Source organism: Heptranchias perlo, unplaced genomic scaffold (assembly GCF_035084215.1).
Source record: "Heptranchias perlo isolate sHepPer1 unplaced genomic scaffold, sHepPer1.hap1 HAP1_SCAFFOLD_199, whole genome shotgun sequence".
In the NCBI taxonomy this organism is placed as follows: Eukaryota; Metazoa; Chordata; class Chondrichthyes; order Hexanchiformes; family Hexanchidae; genus Heptranchias; species Heptranchias perlo.
In genome coordinates this window covers 562,290-568,298 of record NW_027139215.1, presented here as the reverse complement: position 1 = coordinate 568,298, position 6,009 = coordinate 562,290, and the positions used below count along the sequence as shown (strand labels likewise).

The 6,009-nt window shown below is 45.4% G+C and overlaps 2 non-coding genes across 2 annotated transcripts; one reads left to right on the top strand and one right to left on the bottom strand.

The window, feature by feature from the left end:
• The first annotated feature begins 1,327 nt into the window (after positions 1–1,327).
• On the top strand, positions 1,328–1,399 carry trnan-guu (transfer RNA asparagine (anticodon GUU)). Its single transcript has one exon. It is a non-coding gene; the product is annotated as a tRNA-Asn (tRNA).
• A 1,024-nt stretch (positions 1,400–2,423) lies between these two features.
• trnad-guc (transfer RNA aspartic acid (anticodon GUC)) lies at positions 2,424–2,495 on the bottom strand. The gene has a single exon. It is a non-coding gene; the product is annotated as a tRNA-Asp (tRNA).
• Positions 2,496–6,009: the final 3,514 nt, after the last annotated feature.

Below are 6,009 nucleotides of genomic sequence, written 5' to 3'. Positions count from 1 at the left end.
GCAATTGTCTGGCGTGAATGTTACTTGCCACTTATCAGCCCAAGCCTGGATGTTGTCCAGGTCTTGCTGCATGTGGGCAATGACTGCATCTTATCTGTGGGGTTGCGAATGGAACTGAACACTGCGCAATCGTCAGCAAAGATCCCCATTTCTGACCTTATGATGGGGGAAAGTTCATTGATGAAGCAGCTGAAGATGGTTGGGCCAAAGACACTGCCCTGAGGAACTCCAGCAGCAATGTCCTGGGGCTGAGATGATTGGCCTCCAACAACCACTCCATCTTCTTTTGTGCTCGGTATGCCGATCCAGTGGAGAGCTTTCCACCGGAGCGGCAGCTGAACGGATGGTCTCAATCTTTGTGACAGAATAGTCCAGGAGCTCCTCGCAATTTTTTTGGTGAGGGTGGAAGAGGCAGGGGGTGCAAGAAGACGGTTTGTGGTCGGGAAGAGATACAGGGGATATCTTTGGATTCCAGGATGATCCTGGAATAGTGAGCAGTTTTCTGTCTCACTCTGTTCAGAGAGAAAGAGACAGAGACCGACGCAGGAAAACATAGAAACTATGAGGCACATACACAGACAAACAGACACAGACACACAGAAACAGACACACATACACATGGAGTGACTCAGAAATACAGAGATACAGAACATGAATAATTTGGCTGATTTTTGTTCGATTTCTGTCGCAGATTTCGTGAAATCTTGCAGATCAATTAAAATGAGCATAAAACTCGCGGTGTTCAACATCGTGGAATTTCAATTCACTTAAGAATTATTAATTCGACAAGGAACTTGTTGAATTTTGAAACGCAGAGATGAAACGGGTTGATGAATGACGGGATCTGAAGTCTGTCAGATTTGAACCTGCGCGGGGGAAATGAATGAATTTCGAATCTGTCACCTTAATCACCAGTTAGCAAAAATCACAATTGCTCTGCATCCAGTCCTCAAATAGTCTCCGTACAATAATATTCTGAAAGTGACAATCACCTGTTTTTTTTCTCTGTAGTTTTTGTTTAGTAAGAAGCTCGGCGAAGACATAAAATTAAAAGTTGGCGTCTGATAAATGCTTCCTCCCCGTCGGGGAATTAAACCCCGGTCGAAGGCGGGGCAACTCACCACGATAAGAGAGAAAGAAAGAACGAAAGAAAGACAGAGTCAGTTGTTCGTTGTCTAAAAAAGAGATGGAAATGTAAAAGGTTCTTTCAAGAGTGGCCCGTAGAAAATGAAACAAACTGTCTTAAAATAAATAGTTGAAAGAAATGCACTGATACATGAAGCATGTCTAACACCATCTGGGATGAGTGCACAGTCAATGCAGCAGTTCCTCGTTAGTATAGTGGTGAGTATCCCCGCCTGTTACGCGAGAGACCGGGGTTCAATTCCCCGACGGGGAGATTAAACTTTCGCCGCCTTGAAAAGCTATTTATCTCCAATATTGGATGCGGAATATACAGTGTAAAACTGACTCGGAGTTTCCCACTTTCCCCAATTTAATTTCACTGATATTCCAGCGGTTTTAAAATCTGCTCTCAGCTTCACTCTTCACCTCGATGTTCGACTGGTTTCTGTGATGGTGGGGATTTCGGGAGGAGGCCGAGATGGATCATCCACTCGGCACTTCTGGCTGAAGACGGTTTCTAAAACTTTGCACTCACACGCTGGGCTTTACCATCATTGAGGATGGGAATGTTCATAGAGCCTCTTCCCATTAGTTGTTTCATTATCCACCATCATTCACAAATGGGTGTGGCAGGACTGCAGAGCTTTGATCTGATCCGTTGTTTGTGGGATCGTTTAGCTCTGTCCACAGCATGCTGCTTCCACTGTTTGTCAAGTAGTCCTGTGTTACTTTCAGGTTATTGGTGTGTGTATATGTCTGTGTGCGAGTGTTTATGTAGCTCGGAATGTGTGTGTTTGTGTATGTGTGAATATGACTATGTCTGTCTCACTTGTTATATGCGTTTCTGAGTGTCTCTCTCTTTCTTTCTATCTGTCACTTTTAACCTGCTCCCCAAATAATTTTTATCTGGACCTTGACTAACAAAGAGATAGAAAGTAAGTCTTCTTTCAACAGTGGCATGTGGAAAGTTAAACAAATTGTCATCAAAGAAGTCGTTAAAATAGATTCACTGAAACGTGCATCCTTTTCATTGCTGTATGTAAGATCTTTCATGTCTGCGCCTGTTCCGAGACCTGTCTCTCTCTGTTTCGGGCTGGTGACAGCGCGATTCTGCGTTTTATTTCTTGCCCATCATTGTGGTTCTCACATCGAGCTGAAGCGTGAGGCAGAGAGCAGATATTTAAAATCGCTGTGAAATCAAATTGCAGAAGTGGGAAAGGCCGAGTCAGTTTTTCATTGTATTTTCAACATCCAATATTTCAGATAAATGAAAGTGAAGCTTCGAAAGCAGCAATAACCTCCTCGTCGGGGAATTGAACCCCGGTCTCCCGCGTGACAGGCGGGGATACTCACCACTATACTAACGAGGAATTCGTGTCGCCGTTTGCCGTATATTCACCACAGATGCTTCACGTTTCAGTGAATCTGTTTGAACTGTTCATTTGATGACAGTTTGTTTAACTTTCCACGGACCACTGTTGAAAGAAGAATTACCGACCACTTTTCCATCACATGTTGGATCATGATGTGGGTAACGCGGGAGAGAGTGAGACAGAAAGAGACAGATCTTCTCAGGAAAATATAGAAAATATGAGGCACATACACAGACAGACACACAGACACAGACACACATACACATGGATTGACTCAGAAATACTGAGAGTCAGAATATGGATAATTTGGCTGATTTTTGTTCCATTTCTGTCGTAGATTTCGTGAAATCTTGCAGATCAATTGAAATGAGCATAAAACTCGAGGTACTCAATGCTGTGGAATTTTAATTCACTTCAGAATTATTAATTCTACAAGAAACTTGTTGAATTTTGAAACGCAGAGATGAAACAGGTTGATGAATGACGGGATCTGAAGACTGTCAGATTTGAACCTGCGCGGGGGAAATGAATGAATTTCTGATCTGTCACCTTCACCACCTGTTAGTAAAAATCACAATTGCTCTGCATCCAGTCCTCAAATAGTCTCCGTACAATAATATTCTGAAAGTGACAATCACCTGTTTTTTTTCTCTGTAGTTTTTGTTTGGGAAGAAGCTCGGCGAAGACATAAAATTAAAAGTTAGCGGCTGTAAAATGCTACCTCCCAGTCGGGGTATTGAACCCCGGACGAAAGCGGGGCAACTCACCACGATCAGAGAGAAAGAAAGAACGAAAGAAAGACAGAGTCAGTTGTCGTTGTCTCACAAAGAGATGGAAATGTAAAAGGTTCTTTCAACAGTGGCAAGTGGAAAATGAAACAAACTGTCATCAAATAAATAGTTAAAAGTAATGCACTGATAAGTGAAACATGTCTAACACCATCTGGGATGAGTGCACGGTCAATGTAACAGTTCCTCGTTGGTATCGTGGTGAGTATCCTCGCCTGTCACGCGGGAGACCGGGATTTAGTTCCCCTACGGGGGGTTTAAACTTTCGCCGCCTTCAAAAGCTTTTATCTCCAATATTGGATGCGGAATATACAGTGTAAAACTGACTCGGAGTTTCCCACTTTCGCCAATTTAATTTCACTGATATTCCAGCGGTTTTAAAATCTGCTCTCAGCTTCACTCTTCACCTCGATGTTCGACTGGCTTCTGTGACGGTGGGGATTTTGGGAGGAGGCCGAGATGGATCATCCACTCGGCACTTCTGGCTGAAGATGGTTTCTAAAACTTTGCACTCACGTGCTGGGCTTTACCATCATTGAGGATGGGGATGTTCAAAGAGCCACTTCCCGTTAGTTGTTTAATTATCCACCATCATTCACAAATGGCTGTGGCAGGACTGCAGAGCTTTGATCTGATCCGTTGTTTGTGGGATCGCTTCGCTCTATCTGCAGCATACTGTTTGACAAGTAGTCCTGTGTTACTTTCATGTTATTGGTGTGTGTATGTTTGTGTGTTTATGTCTGTGTGTGAGTGTTTTTGCAGCTCGCATGTGGGCCTCCATTTTTACAGCTTTTTTATTTTAAACTCTTGGGGGCCGGGATTCCTGGGCCTTCTCCTTCACACCACATGAGAGGAGGCGAGAAGACCCGAAACAGCAGGTAAATGCCTTTATCGCACAGCTTGTGGGCCCCGAGGTGCAGGAGTGCTTCCCCCTGGCCCAACAAGCCAACCGGCCGTGATCCCACACAGGCGATCGGCCGACCCCCTCCAAATCTCCGACACCCCTGCACGAGCTACGAACCCCATGATCTCCGACCCCCGCGATGACCCCCGACCCCCGATGACTGACTCGCCGATGCCCCCGATGACTGACCCACCCATGACCTCATGACCCACGTGACCCCCCTCCCCGATAAAATCTTGCCCAATGGGTTTGATTCCCGTTGTGTTATCTCTCTGTCGGTTTGCTGATAAACGTTTAACTCGCGGCCTGTTCCCGTCAATGGTCACAAGTAGTAACAGACAGAGCGGGTCTGACCGCCCCGAGATGTGGAAAAGACATCAGTTTAGGACAAATGCCTCAAATCAAATGGTCTCCCGGCACCGAGAGAGAGAAATTCCAGAGAAGAAGGCAGAAGCGAAAGGAGAAATAAAAGCTCAATAAAGACACTATCAATATTTCCCATTCTTGATGCCTGTCTATTTCTTCCCCAACCTTTCTGTGCCGGTTAAAATTTCAGTGAAATAAATGCGAGAATCGACTCAAAGAACGAGAACAGAGCAACAAAAATCACCGAACACAGAATCAAACCCAGAGACCTTTCGATCTTCAATCTCACGCTCTCCAAACTCAACTATTTCGACTCCACTGTAAATTGGACTTTGTGACATCACCTTGGACAAAAATATAAACCGGGTGGAACTTCCCCTCCCGCTCATTCCTCACTCTGGGGGAATGGGACCCGGTCAGATCTCGGAGCTCAGGTTATGTTAATGTTCAGCTGATGATATCTTAATATTATCTTGTGTTTGGCCTCATTTAATCAGGTTCATGGGCACTTTCTTCCATCATCCCTTCTCCCTGAAAGGAATGTGGTGCAGCGGTTGCCAAATTTAACAGGAAAAATCAATTATCGCCCGCTTTTCACAGGAGAAGAAACTCATCCTGGAGATTCACGCGGAGCAATTTCCCAAATAATGGTCCCGCCCGGGATTGAATCAGAGACCTTTCATGAGTGATGTAAACATGATAACCGCTGCACGAGGGAAACCACTGCTCAATTTAAGGCATCGTGTGCCTTCTCCGTTAAACAACTTCTGTCCCACACTTAAAGCTCTCATTCCATCTCTTTCTCAAACAGTTCACTGATCAAAACTTCACAAGTCACAGAGGAAAAAGACTTAATTTCAAAATCATTAAACTCCCGAAGGAGCTGCGGGGACCGACTGAGCGGTGTAACTGAGTACAGAGATACAGAGAGACACCAGCAGAGGGAGGTAGAGAGCGGTGTAACTGAGTACAGAGATACAGAGAGACACCAGCAGAGGGAGGTAGAGAGCGGTGTAACTGAGTACAGAGATACAGAGAGACACCAGCAGAGGGAGGTAGAGAGCGGTGTAACTGAGTACAGAGATACAGAGACACACCAGCAGAGGGAGGTAGAGAGCGGTGTAACTGAGTACAGAGATACAGAGAGACACCAGCAGAGGGAGGTAGAGAGCGGTGTAACTGAGCACAGAGATACAGAGAGACACCAGCAGAGGGAGGTAGAGAGCAGTGTAACTGAGTCCAGAGATACAGAGAGACACCAGCAGAGGGAGGTAGAGAGCGGTGTAACTGAGTGCAGAGAGACAGAGAGACACCAGCAGAGGGAGGTAGAGAGCGGGGTAACTGAGCACAGAGATACAGAGAGACACCAGCAGAGGGAGGTAGAGAGCGGTGTAACTGAGTCCAGAGATGCAGAGAGACACCAGCAGAGTGTCCAGGAAACCAACCTTTTATC